Here is a 13,635-nt window from a genome sequence, read left to right on the forward strand (position 1 = left end):
ACGTGGAGCTGGGAGGTCTCTTGTGGACTAGTGTCCTGAACTTGGCTCTCCCACATCAGAGGCACAGCCCTGATGCCTGGCTGGAGCACCAAGAGCCTTTCATCCACATGGCTCAGAATAAAAGGGAGACAATGAAAGAAAGAAAGAAAGAAGATAATATAAGAAAAGTAAACTAAACTAAAATAAAGTTATTAAAATAAAAAATAATTATTAAGAAAAATTTTTTTTAAGTAATAAAAAAAACAGACAGACAGAACCCTAGGACAAATGGTGAATGCAAAGCTATACAGACAAAGTCACACACAGAAGCATACACATACACACTCACAAAAAGAAATAGGGGAAAAAAAAATATATATATATATATCTTTGCTCCCAAAGTCCACCTCCTCAATTTGGGATGATTGGTTGTCTATTCATGTATTCCACAGATGCAGGTACATCAAGTTGATTGTGGAGCTTTAATCCGCTGCTCCTGAGGCTGCTGGGGGAGATTTCCCTTTCTCTTCTTTGTTCTCACAGCTCCCAGGGGCTCGGCTTTGGATTTGGCCTCGCCTCTGCGTGTAGGTCACCGGAGGGCGTCTGTTCTTCACTCAGACAGGACAGGGTTAAAGGAGCCGCTGATTTGGGGGCTCTGGCTCACTCAGGCCGGGTGGAGGGAGGGGCACGGAGTGCGGGGCGAGCCTGCGGCGGCAGAGGCTGGCGTGACGTTGCACCAGCCTGAGTCACCCTTTGCGTTCTCCCGGGGAAGTTGTCCCTGGATCCCGGGACCCTGGCAGTGGCGGGCTGCACAGGCTCCCCGGAAGGGGGGTGTGGATAGTGACCTGTGCTCGCACACAGGCTTCTTGGTGGCGGCAGCAGCAGCCTTGGTATCTCATGCCCGTCTCTGCGGTCCGCGCTGATAGCCACGGCTCGCGCCCGTCTCTGGAGCTCCTTTAAGCGGCGCTCTGAATCCCCTCTCCTTGCGCACCAGGAAGCAAAGAGGCAAGAACAAGTCTCTTGCCTCTCGGCAGGTCCAGACTTTTTCCTGGACTCTGTTCCACCTAGCCATGGCGCACTAGCCCCTGCAGGCTGTGTTCACGCCGCCAACCCCAGTCCTCTCCCTGGGGTCCGACCTCCGAAGCCCGAGCCTCAGTTCCCAGCGCTCGCCCGTCCCGGCGGGTGAGTAGACAAGCCTCTCGGGCTGGTGAGTGCCGGTCGGCCCTGACCCTCTATGCGGGAATCTCTCTGCTTTGCCTTCCGCACCCCTGTTGCTGCGCTCTCCTCCGTGGCCCCGAAGCTTTCCCCCTCCGCCACCCACAGTCTCCACCCACGAAGGGGCTTCCTAGTGTGGAAACCTTTCCTCCTCCACAGCTCCCTCCCACTGGTGCAGGTCCTGTCCCTATTCTTTTGTCTCTGTTTATTCTTTTTTCTTTTGCCCTACCCAGGTACATGGGGCATTTCTTGCCTTTTGGGGGGTCTGAGGTCTTCTACCAGCGTTCAGTAGGTGTTCTGTAGGAGTTGTTCCACATGTAGATGTATTTCTGAAGTATTTGTGGGGAGGAAGGTGATCTCCGTGTCTTACTCTTCTGCCATCTTGAAGCTACTTCCTTTATTATTAACATCTTACATTAGTGGTACATTTGCAACAATTGATAATATGGTATTGATACATTATTGTTAACTAGAGTCCATAGTTTGTTCAGGTTTTCTTAGTTTTTTCCCAGTGTGTTTCTTCTGTGTCAGTATCCCATCAAGGATACTACATCACATGTGATTGTCTACTTCCCTTTTTTTCATTTTGAAGGTGCGGTATTGAGAGAGGAGGTTAAAGAAGCACATAATTGCTTAACTTGTCCTTGGCTTTAAATGAGTGAAAGGGAAGGGGCTGCTGCTGGGGCCTGCGTTTTGGTGTTGTGTCTGACGGGTGACAGCCGAGTGGGGTGCTGGGTCCTGGGGAAAGGCAGGGCCCTGAGGAGGGGCTTCCCTCCAGAGCAAGCCTTTTCAGAGCGGCCCCTTGGGTTAGGGTGATGGGAAGTTATTGTTTAGAGGATAGAAAATTTCTGTCTGGGGTGATGAAAACATTCTGGTCATGGATAATGGTGATGGTTGCACAGATTTACTTAATGCCACTGATTGTACACATAAAAATGGTTAAAATGTTTTAGATTTATGTATATTTTACCTCAATGCTTTTTAAGGGTGAAGAAATAAAGACGCAATTTAATTAATTTATTTTTGGCTGCGTTGGGTCTTCGTTGCTGCACGTGGGCTTTCTTTAGTTGCGGCGAGTGGGGGCTACTCTTCTTTGCGGTGTGTGGGCTTCTCCTGCGGTGGCTTCTCTTGCTGTGGAGCATGAGCTCTAGGCGCACGGACTTCAGTAGTTGTGGCTCATGAGCTCTAGAGCGCAGGCTCAGTCGTTGTGGCACATGGGCTTTGGTAGTTGCTCCACAGCATGTGGGATCTTCCCGGACTAGGGATCAAACCGGAGTCCCCTGCATTGGCAGGCGGATTCTTAACCACTCTGCCATCAGGGATGTCCTCTATAGATATGATTTTGCTGTAGACATTGAAGGATATGCAGATGTTAAAAGTGCGTGAGAATGGTAAAAATCGGAGAAAATATAGTTTTGACTGGCAAAATTGGATTTAGGTTAATGAAGTATTCTTTGGAACCATTAAAATGTAAATATATGGATAAATCTTACAAACATGTTAAGGGATAGAAGATTCCAAATAATATCTTACAACATAATTCCACTCAGATCCAGTTCAAAAACGTGTAAAACAGAGCTATACTCTTTTGGTATGTATTCAGAAGTGTAAAACTATGAAGGAAAGAGGAAGTCATTTTCCTAAAAGTAACGATAGTGATACCTGCTAGAGGAAGGAAGGATTTGTGATCAGGAAGGGACTCCTGGCTACTGACAGTGTTCTGTTTTGACCCAAATGGCAATTACACAGGTGCTTGCTTTATAATTATTTGTTATATTTATGTCTTATGCATTTTCTTTATCTGTTATATTTTCCAGTAAAAAGCCTTTAAAAAGGATATAATGACTACTGTAGTAAAGTATGGTTTCAGATTTAAAGGGCTTCTAAGTTTGTGTTATGGGTTGAATCATGTCCCCCCCTTAAATGCGTATATTGAAGTCCTAATCCCCCAGTACCTTGGAGTGTGACCTTATTTGCAAATAGTGTCTTCACAGAGGTAATCAAGTTAAAATGAGGTGATTAAGGTGGACCGTAATCCAGTTTGGATGGTGTCCTTGTAAGAATAGGAAATTTCAACACAGAGACACACTTGGAGGGAAGATGTTGTGAAGAGACATAAGAGGAAGATGGCCAACTACAATACAAGCCAAGGAGAGAGGCCGGGAACAGATTCTCCCTCACGGCCCTCAGAAGGCACTGATCCGGCCAACCCCTTACCTTGACTGTGGATTTTTGGCCTCCGGCACTGTGAGACATTATATTTCTGTGGCTTAAGACACCCAGTTTGTGGTATTTATTACAGCAGTCCTAACAAATACAAATACAGTTTGGAAAACTAGTAAGGACTTTATGTTTTAATCGGTGGCTTTACTTATCACAATGACCTGTTTTGGGGCCTTTCAAAGTAGAGCAGGGACAGCTACTTTTCCCAAGTGACTCAGAATCTCTAATTAAAGTGATTGAAGAAGGCTTGGGACAGATGTGTTTTAGTCTCAGGTCATCCAGCTTTTGTTTAATATAACAGTTATCTAATTATCTGTCAGAGCATTGACTATTTTTTGCCTTTTTTCTTTTTGTAAACATCTGTCTGTTTTCTGTAATGACTTCATAGTGGATTTGTTATTGGTGTTATTTAAGCAATGAGTTGAATTCCTGTATTAAAGTCATCCCTACCATGAAGAACAGACCTCACTCAAGTTCCGTCAGGTGATGAGAGATGCACAGGGAAGGAGACCCCCCAAATGATGTACAACATGATGTACAGCAGTATAATTCCACCCAGTTGCCCCTCAGTTGCTGGTGTAGAGATTAGTTTCTTTGCTGCCCTTGAAGCTAGGCATGATCATGTGACAAATTCTGGCCGATGGGGTAAGGATGTGCCCTCCATTTCTTTTTCTCCTTGCTGACTGGGATATGCTGAGATTTGAAATAGCCATCTGGAATTAGAAGTGGACACTATTCCTGCCTGGCCTGGTTACCTCTGGACTGTTAATTGTGAAGACATGAATATGTCTCTTGTTCAAGCCACTTTTCTTTTCAGTTTCGGTGTAATAGCACCTGACTCTATACCCCCAACTAATATACTCCAGTAGAGGTAGGTGAGGGCTATAGGTCTCCCACCGGTGGCCCCGCTCCCAGATATGAAAGCAAATGTTAATTTGTGAGAGGGCATAAAAATACATCTACAGCCTATTTTGTAGCTTTAATAAGGTCTATGTCTCTGCCTTTTTTGGTGTCCCTCCCTTTGCTTAAGAGGTTCACTTGAGGAAAACATGATAATATTGTAGAGGCAGGATTCAGTTAAAACTTAGAGTTAGCATTGGGCAACCACAGTCTTCCAAATAAACCGTGCCTCAGTGCAGAATCCAGCCGGGGCCGGGTTTCTGAGTCCAGCCTTGTGAGTGTGCTAGGTTATACCCCTTCATGGAATTGTGGGGTGCCCCTGAAGTATTTCTAGCCAGTTCACAAGTCTTGAACATCTTAAATTTCAACAACAAAAACCGATTTCTAATGTCTATTTTTTGTTTGTTTGTTTGCGGTACGCGGGCCTCTCACTGCCGCAGCCTCTCCCATTGCGGAGCACAGGCTCCGGAAGCGCAGGCCCAGCGGCCATGGCCCATGGGCCCAGCTGCTCCGCGGCACGCGGGATCCTCCCGGACCGGGGCACGAACCCGTGTCCCCTGCATCGGCAGGCGGACTCTCAACCACTGCGCCACCAGGGAAGCCCTCTAATGTCTATTTTGATAGCAGACAACCTCAGCTCTTGAGTGGAGGTAAAGATGGTTGGAAAACTTACAGTAGCTGTCTTTTAATGTGGCCTTTTGATTAATTGGGTCTTCCAACTATATTGTAAAGGAAATTTCAGACCACATAGTAGTAGTTGTAGTACTTTCCTGATACTTAGCTTCTTGCTGTGTTGTCTTCTTCTCTCTTTCTCTTCAGTCCTAGATGCTTCCTTTTGCCTAGAGTCCTCAGAGCTTTTGATTATTCCTGGCGTTTCCTGTTTTAGAGTTTGTTTTTATTTTCTCTAGATTTTTTTTTTTTTGGTGTGTGTGTGTATGTGTGTGTGTGTGTGTGTGTGTGTGCCTTTCTATTATATGACAACTTTCTCTGTACAAGTTGCATTCAAATACCCTGAGAAAGGATCTTATTGAGTTGCTCGATCACTGTTCAGTACATGTTATCCCTCCTGGGGTTGAGCTTTCATGGCTGGCCACCTTGTAGGCCAGTGGTGTTTCTCATGTCCGGTCTGGAGCTGACATCTTTAGGTCAGGCACCAAACCCTGGTCCAGATAGTTGTAGCCAGGGTTGCAGGATAAATTTTGCAAAGGTTGAATGCTTGCGCACAAGAAACTGTATCTGGACCCTGTTCTTGAAGGGAGGGCAGACACCAAGCTTCTAAGACTCCTCTCCAATACTTTCCTTGATGCTTGAAACTGAATAGTGACATAAAGGTCACAAACCAGATATTCTGGTAAAAATCTGACAAGTGTAAAATCCACTCAACTAATGTTTATAGAGCATCTGCTAGACACAGCGCTAGACTAGTCATGAAGTCATCCAAAGAGCTGAATTTAGTGGGGGAGACACGTAAACAAATGATGACAACAGCTTGAGGAGAAAACAACTGTTTGCTTCTCTCTAAGGCATTGCTTAATTAGGACAAGGAACTGGGGAGTGGCGCTAGGGGGAGGCCCTCAGAGAATCTAACCACAGACAGGATTTGTGTCTGAGTGGAGGAAGTAATACACTGCAGCCTTTATTTGCATAAAAATAGCTACAATAGGAGCTAAACTTACAAAGATACACACTTCTGTCTTGTCCTGCGAACTTCTTATAGAATTAAGCATAAACAACTCCTTGTAACTAAAACAATGTGGATTTAAAGAACCCACCTTAATCAAAGTATAAGAACTATGTGTTCACCTTAATTGAAAATATCACCGATGTATCCTGATAGTTGGAAACTGTTGACTATGTAGTTTTGCTCCAGTAAATGATTTTTTGAGGCTAGAATTCACTGGAAGGAATCCATACCACTTAACCTGGAGGATTTATGAGTTCTCTTGGGTGCCACAGAAGTTAACAATCTATTAAGTGGTTTTCTATTACTCTCAGTTCTTGGGATCCAGTGATGCGTCACCTTAAGGACTTGGGAACTAGGGATATATGATTGCCCTCTGAGGGTTAAATGGAGCAGAGGCAGAATGACTGCAGACCTGCCAGGTGGATTAGCCATATGAGCATGGTTTAAAAGAGAATATGTCAGTGCAAGTGAGGTTAGTCAGGTGTCAAAAGGACAGACGGATGACCAGGATGAGCCCTGGCCTGCCCTGGTGTAGACACAATGCATTAAACTACTTTAAATGAATGCTGACTGAGTATTCAAGTCATATGATAAACTCTTCTTAGTCCAATTCCATTTTCTCTGTCAGAACTCTTATGTATTAATCAGGACTTCTTGTTGCTTGTGAGAGATAGAAATCCACCTCAAAGTGGCTCAAGCAAAGGAGGGAATTCACTGTTTCCAATAAATGAGAAGTTCAAGGAGGATCCTGGTTGACTCTGACGTTTAACGATATTGTCAGGCAATGTCTCTTTCCACCTCTTTGTTTGGCTCACCTGTTGGGTTCATCTTCAGTCAGTGCTCTGTCCTTGGGGTGGCTCTCTGCATCTCCCAGCTCATATCCTCATGGTTTAGCAAACCTAACAATTGCTGGGGCAGTTTCAGCCCCATGACTGGCCAGACCTGGGACATGTGCCCACCCAACCATCTAAACCATAGATTTAATGGAGGGCGAGTCATTCTCAGAAGTAAAATTTTCAGAGTAAAGAGTAATGGATTTGGATAGGCAGAGATGGCAGTCTTCCTCTGTTGTTCTATTATTTGATTTCCATGTGATGTGTCTGTAAGGAAGAAAATGCATTTGCCTCCATGTTAATTGTTTCCAGGCGCCTTGACAGAGTTTTCCCTGTAAATTAATACACTGGCATTCTCTGTGGGTATGTGTTCACACACATACACCCACGCACACACACACATGTGGATCTTATGAGTTACAATAAGGTGAATTTGCCCCTGAGAGAAGGGCCTGCTCTGAATGTGGCAACCAAGAAATCAGGCTCCGAAGGCTTCCAGACTGAGAGGCAAAGTCTGGACTTGGGCAAGGGCTGTGAGACCAGTGTGAGACCCCGTGGAGATCTCCTTTCCCTTGCTGTTTTCCCTTGCTTTTTCCTTCTGAATTCCCACACCATTTACCACACTGTGTGTGTGGCATGCCAATTTTAAAAAAGGGCACGGCAACAGGAAGACTGGAATTGCCACACCAGATCAGACCTGTCATCCAGCCGCTTTGTATGTAACATAAATACTCTCTAGGGACCTCTGCTTTGACTTGCTCTTGGAGAAGTAGCACTATTATTTTTCCAGCTCCTACTTCATGCTGTGCAAATATGACTCTGGACGGAAATCATTTCCAGAAATGGTACCTGTGGAATCACGAGGTAATTTTGCAGCGGTGGGCTGAGACTTTCTGGGGGTTTGTTAGCTGGAGTTGTCAGAGGGGAGAGGAGGGGCGAGGCTGAGGGGGAGTTGGTGTGTAAGCCGGGAGAGAAGGGGGCGGTGGCTGTTCAGGCCTAGCATCTCCCTGTTTCTCCCCTTCCTGTCCCTATAACAGTGAAGAACTCCTGTTCTTCAGCTCAGGGACAAATGGAACTTCTTCAGTAACCACTCTTGCCTGCCCCAGATGGTAAACATTTTCATCTGGTTTTTCAAGGTCCCATGAGGCTCTGGAGGGTGGCCAACTCTAGTTGGGTAATTCATCCTTCCGGGGATGGGGCTGGAGGCCTCGCCTGTGTTAGGGCTTGGGCAAGGAGCAAGGCTGTTCTTCTGGTCTTGCTTTGATGGGGCTGTGCCAGTTCTTTTGAGGAAAATCAGTCTCTTTCCTTTCAGGCTGGCTGCAGTGTCTCTGGTGCCTGCTTGGAGAGCTGTTTTTGCCCCCTTCATCTTTGGCTTTCCTTTGCCTAGCAGAGTCCTGAAATCTGGGGGCACGGGGCTGCCTGGGTGGTAGATGGGTTGAATGCCATGGTTAAGGTCTGCCTAAGCCTTTCCAGATATTTTGTTACCAATATACCTGTCTTTCTGAAGAAACATTACTAACAGTGTCTTAGAATATGAAGGGCAGCGCACAAAGGTGAATTAAATACTGAGGAGGAGAGCAGCATAGAAGTTCAATTTCTGTCATCACCTGTGCTGTCAACAGTAATATTAATAGTTCACCTTTGTGTAGAGCATTTTATGTTGGGTATATAACTTCTTTTTATGCACATTTATACATACATGAAAAATGTATCACAACGTTTCTAGACTTATCTTTTTGGGTTGATTATTAAAATGTACCTTAAATTTAAATTCCGGGAAGTTACGTGCATCTTAATTTGTAACACTCTTCACTTGTAAATTTGTATTTAACTATTAATGTCTAAAATAGTTTCTGACTATAGCAATATTTGATTACTAGAATTTGGAAAATATGGAAAGGTACAAAGAAAAAATAAAAGTCACTGAAACGCCACCTTCCAGTATATTGCAGTTCCTCACAGGCTTTCTTGCATAAGCTGCGCCCACAGTGATTCCTCCATGCTTTCCTGTTCCAGTTTCTTCACTGGAGAACGTACTTAGAGACTCTTGTGAAGCAGTCTGAGTGAGGAATTCTAGAATTTTAAGATTTCCCCCAATCCTTTGCTCATTCTTAATTTGACAGAAATATTTTTAGTTACTTGCCTTTACCAAATCTTTCTAAAGCATTTAACTTGGTTTCCATAGATACAATCAGTCTTTCTTTTTGGTCTTGCATTTCTGTGGTTTATGTAATATTTAATTAAATTATATAGTTATAATGACAAGTAGAACTGGCATAAATGGGTAAGGAAAAAACACACTTGGCTTTTGGGGGTGCACAACTCAACTGGTCAGAACAGAGGCACACAGGCCCCCTGGAGGGCAGTCCCCCAGGAGGTCCAAGGGCATCCATCACTCAGTATGTTTTACGGAGGAAATGAGGAGCTTTGGCTGTTTGAGGTGCTTGGTTAAGTGAAGTTTGGGTTAGAGGAGGTTGCTAAGAGAGTTTTTAATATAAAGATACTGAGGGATGGAAGGGCACAGATGAGCTGAAGATAATTTTATGTAGTTTCTTGCTACAATGCTAAATTTCCAAGTTTTCTTTTTTCTTTCTGGTTCCTGATATCCTCTGTCATATAACTAGGGTGACCAGTTGTTTCTTTGTGTGATCATTCCATGGAGAAAGTGTAATGATTAAAAATATTGCACTTCCTCATATTTATTTTTATTCTTTGTTTCAGGAAAATGTATGATAAAAGAAGATGGTATTTGAGATTTAGGTACCTTAGGCACAAATATTCCTCCTCTCCTATACTTGATTACTATGTACTGAGCAATTTCATTGACGCTTACAGATTAGCATTGTAACTTAAAGATTCATAAGTAAAGCAGATAGTTAATGGGTAGAGCAAATAGTTGCTTTTTCGATTTTTAAAAGTCTTGAATAACAATCATGGTGATAAAAATATGTTAAAAATATTTGTTTGTTGACTAACATTTTACAGACAGCTCTTGCGTGTTTTCTGTCATTCAAGCCACACCACTTCCTATGTGGAGGGATGGCAGGGAGTGTTACCTCACTTTACACGTTTGTAGAATGAGCCTCAGAGGTTAAGGGATTCACCCGAGGTCCTACAGTGGTTGAGCTCCTCAGACAAGAACTTAGGAGTGTTCAGAGTTTTTCTAACAATCCATTTAGTCTCAGCTTGAGACTCTAGGGTACATCTTGGACTTCTGCCAATATTCATGCCATTTGGGCAATAGTTCCTTGCTTTTAGGACTAATAAAATTGAATAGGGTCTTCCTTTTCAGACTACTGCTTCTCACTGTGGGAGGACTTGGTTTCTTTGTTCAGAGATATTTTTCTCACTTTCAAAGAGTATTTCAGCTCCAAGGAAACTGCCGTGGCAGTGGGCTGACTTGGTATAGAGGCAACAGCTGGTACCCAGGCAAGTTACTAAGCTTTTCCTTCTGGTAAGCTTTGATGAGAGGCTGGCAAGCTGGCCTCTGTTCTCTCTCATATTACCAGGGCTGTTCTTCATATAAAAACGAAGGGACCTGGGAGTAAAACTCACACAAGTTAAAACAAAAGTGTCAGAACATGTTAGCTCATGATACCCTCGTATAGTTTTACAAACTCAGAGTTTTCAGAAACTTTTTTTTTTATTGCTCAGGGTTGAGGGTGGAGGGGCACTGACTAATTCTGTGATTAACTGAGCTACGAGGTGATTGCCTAGTAGAGGAGTGATCCAAGTTGGAGCCATGGCTCTCCCCTAAAGGTAAGGTGGGCCGTTTTGTAGAGCTTTGCAGTAATCTTTCCAAGGATTGTTGAGTGTGTGGGTACCTTTTACGCTGCCGGAATGAACATGAGGCTGCTGTGCTGCTTTTTTATTGCCTGTAACTAGAACTGCTTAGAAGTGCCTGGATCAGAATCTCTTGGGGTTGGGGCCTGGGATTCTTAAGTTTTAACAAGCTCCCCCAGTATTCATAGATATTCTAAAATTTGACAGCCACTCTCTCCTTTCTCATCTCCCTTGTTTGTCGCTCTCATGAGCAGTTGAGATGCACTCAGACACGTCACTTTGTGGCAGGGGGCGGGAAGGATGCCAGGAAAGGATCTTTATAAGGCAGAGGAACAACTGGAGCTCTTGACCGTCTCTGTCTGTCAGTCTTTCTACTGAGTGCTGTTCAGCCACATCTCAGCCTGGTTCTCCGCCCTGGTTCAGGCTGGCCCTGGTTTTATGAGAAGCTTTTTCATAATTACGATCATGTGTGTCCTGTCTGGTCTGCTTGGTAGGCCAAGAACTCTGCTACCTCCTGATGTCAGCTTCAGTCGAATTTTAAATCTTTGGATTGAGCTAGCTGTCTCTAGGTTGGATGTTTGAATTTCTCTTGGATCTATTGCCTTCCACCCACAGCCTTTCTATATTCCCACCTCTAAACCTGTCCGCATAAATACACAGCACATTCTTACATTCCCAACAGCTTTTCCCAGTACCCTTCTTTGTTTTTTGTTTACGTCTAGGAGCACATTTTCCTGGAAATTCTGTTATAGTGGTGAGGTGTTCAGGTTGTTCCACTGAAGCGGATTCATGTTATATGGTAACTGAATTGTCATTTCCTAGGAGCAGGAGGCCTATGCTATTGAGGGAGGAATAGTTTTCTTGCTTCTTCCTTGATTGGAATGACTTTAGGCAAAATTAAATAGGAGTTGGTTTTTGTCCTCTCCTTTCTTTTCACTAGTTCCACCTTTCTTGGCTTCTGTGTTTGGAGTTGGGTGATGGAGCTATGAGATGGGTGATGGCCGCCCCACACGCGTGAGATGGGTGATGTGTGGGGAGCTCTGGGCCTGTTCGTTTACAGCTGCTGCCTTCCGCCCACACCACCCCTGATGCAGCCGTCAAAGACCCAGTGAGTTGCAGTGGCTTCTGACTTGATTGGATCAATGCTCAGTTTATTCATGTAGCACAGTGGCCACTCGGCAGACTGGAGGTATCTGGTTTGTCGCTCCCAGCTCCTAGTCCAGAAAGTGGATTTTGCCCCTCCTGAAAATCATTTGCCATTTAACTTTTCAAGGTGTATAATCTCCTTTTTCCCTTCAAGCTGGAGATGAGTCCTGGGTGGGAGTGTATGCATCAAATGGCAAACTCTAATGGTTATCAAGAAATTATTCTTTCTCATTGCTCCTCTTCTTGCTTATCAACAGAAGAATTCTGGAAATCGATGGGGGCATAGATACATAGGTAGTAGGGATTTTGTGAGGCTGAGCACACCAGCTTTTAAAATTTATGAGTTTAGACACATTCTCCGGAAAGCAAGTGCCCAGTGACGTTTCTGATCTTTCTGGTCGAGCTCTCTCATGTGGTCCTGTGACCCCAACAGTAGCCCCTTATTCAGAAAGCTGCCACGGCTGTCACAGTTCAGAGTGACAAACCATGCAGCTAGGTGAACCAAGAAAACTAATGAGTTCAGAATTGGACAAAGCCAGAGGCTTCGCATACATTTTATAGGAGCATCAAAATGGTGTCAGATCAGGTTACTCTTCCACGAGATCTGTTAACCGCTGACTTATTTAATGTGTTCTCTGTATCCAACCTTGGCCACTTAGAAGAATAGAGCTTGAGCTTTTAGGATGTCGTATAATTCCTAAGGGCTCACTTTACCCTTCCAGATTGTCCTAAAGTGCTTCCAAATTATGAAGCCTCATTCATCCATTTTTTTCCCTCTGAAACTGTTCTCTGATAGGTGTTAGAGTGGAAAGCAATCTGATTAAATTCTTCATAGTCTAGTGATTCCCCTGAAGGTAGTTGGATTTTTGTTTTTAACAAGCAGTGCTTGTTAACTCAGATCTCTCACTGATGACATCTGAGGCAGTGTATCATAATAAAATGATCAATTTCAGACATTCTGGACAAAAGTGAAACGACAACGTAAAATAATTTATGGTAGTTTGTCCTTAAGATCTATTCTTCCAAGCTGTTTCTGCTTTCTTGAATTTTTCTTCTGCTACTTTTGAACTTATGCCATCTCTGCATTTCCAAAGTGACTACTAATTAAGGATAGGTGAGGTTGGGGAGGGGAAGAATTGCTACATTTAGGGTTGACTTTGCCACAGACATTAGACCTAGAAAGTATGTGGTAAGGGGATGTGCAGTGTTCTCACATATAAGCTGTAAGTGCTGTGTGCTTGAGACTTTAATGAAATTGCCCTATAATTTGCCTTTAGCCAGTCTCTTTATCTGGTATTATACCATGTCACACATGGCATTACACCAAACTCAGCTAACCTCTCCGAGAGCAGGTAAATTTTTTTTTTTTTTTTTTTTTTTTTTTTTGCGGTACGCGGGCCTCTCACTGCTGTGGCCTCTCCCGTTGTGGAGCACAGGCTCCGGACGCGCAGGCTCAGCGGCCATGGCTCACGGGCCCAGCCACTCTGCGGCATGTGGGATCTTCCCAGACCGGAGCACGGACCTGTGTCCCCTGCATCGGCAGGCGGACTCTCGACCACTGCGCCACCAGGGAAGCCCCGAGAGCAGGTAAATTTGATGTCAAACAGTATAAAATTTCTAAACATTGATATGTTTGAAATCTCGTCCTTTCCTATGCATTACGTTGGAAGCGGCACTTAGAAAATAACAAAACCAGCATGGTAAACAGTCTGTTTCTCACAGTGGTGGTAAGGACCAACCCGCATTTATTTTAGTACTGATCCTGATTTCGTATTTCTTCAGTTGGAGTCCTTACCAGCATTCTGAAAGACGCCCTGATTTTCACAAACTGGGACGTCTGTTTTCCCCGTTACGGGAGTGCTGCAAAAAATG

General features: G+C 44.2%; 1 protein-coding gene across 2 annotated transcripts in view; it reads left to right on the plus strand.

Annotated features, from left to right (window-relative positions):
- HECW2 (HECT, C2 and WW domain containing E3 ubiquitin protein ligase 2) overlaps positions 1-13,635 on the plus strand; it is a 417,979-nt gene that overhangs the window by 50,767 nt on the left and 353,577 nt on the right. The window contains exon 1 of one of the 2 annotated variants that reach the window (XM_060152405.1): positions 7,595-7,698. The exons of the other annotated variant lie outside the window; for it this stretch is intronic. The gene's annotated coding sequence lies outside the window, so the exon portion shown is untranslated. Of the gene's footprint in view, positions 1-7,594; positions 7,699-13,635 lie in introns of those variants that run through there. 2 annotated transcript variants of the gene reach the window in all.

Source organism: Lagenorhynchus albirostris, chromosome 6 (genome assembly GCF_949774975.1).
Source record: "Lagenorhynchus albirostris chromosome 6, mLagAlb1.1, whole genome shotgun sequence".
Classification (NCBI taxonomy): Eukaryota; Metazoa; Chordata; class Mammalia; order Artiodactyla; family Delphinidae; genus Lagenorhynchus; species Lagenorhynchus albirostris.